The sequence below is a fragment of the Pygoscelis adeliae genome, unplaced genomic scaffold, assembly GCF_000699105.1.
Source record: "Pygoscelis adeliae isolate BGI_AS28 unplaced genomic scaffold, ASM69910v1 Scaffold94, whole genome shotgun sequence".
Lineage (NCBI taxonomy): Eukaryota > Metazoa > Chordata > Aves > Sphenisciformes > Spheniscidae > Pygoscelis > Pygoscelis adeliae.
The window spans coordinates 1,847,528-1,847,987 of record NW_008824547.1 but is presented as its reverse complement, the minus strand read 5'-3'; the positions used below and the strand labels follow the sequence as shown (position 1 = coordinate 1,847,987).

The following is a 460-nucleotide window of genomic DNA, read 5'->3' as shown; positions in this document are numbered from 1 at the left end:
GCAGCCCGAGCCCCGCTGCGGTGAGCCCAAAGGCTGGCAGCAAGCCGGGGAGCCGAGCTGAGCCCTCGGCCAGGCCTTGCGCTATTGAAATAAGTAATTCATCTTCTGCAGCTCCCCATGGGCCTGCTGTCTTTTGAGTGACTAATTATGAAACATTAGGCGTTAATCAGCGCAGAGCAGAGCCGAGTACGGGCAGGGAGCGAGCGTGGGCAGGGTGCAAGCGCAGGCAGGGCCAGCCCCAGCAGAGCCAGGCGTGTCTGCCCCACACCCCGTCCCCCTGCCCCTTTTCTGCCCCTTTTCTTTATTGGATGCACACGAGGTGCCATGGTGGGCAGGTGATGGGGGCGTCCCCAGGCGGGGCAGTTCCTCGGGGCAGGGCTGGCATCGTGGCACAGGGGCTGCCCCCCAACCCAGAGGTCTGCCTTGGCAAGGTGAGCCCGGATAAGGGAAACCTGCCCTG

The 460-nt window shown here is 63.9% G+C and overlaps 1 protein-coding gene across 1 annotated transcript in view; it reads left to right on the top strand.

The window, feature by feature from the left end:
* The window catches only part of CACNA2D2 (calcium channel, voltage-dependent, alpha 2/delta subunit 2), a 207,819-nt gene that overhangs the window by 187,642 nt on the left and 19,717 nt on the right, over positions 1–460 (top strand). The window lies entirely within an intron of this gene.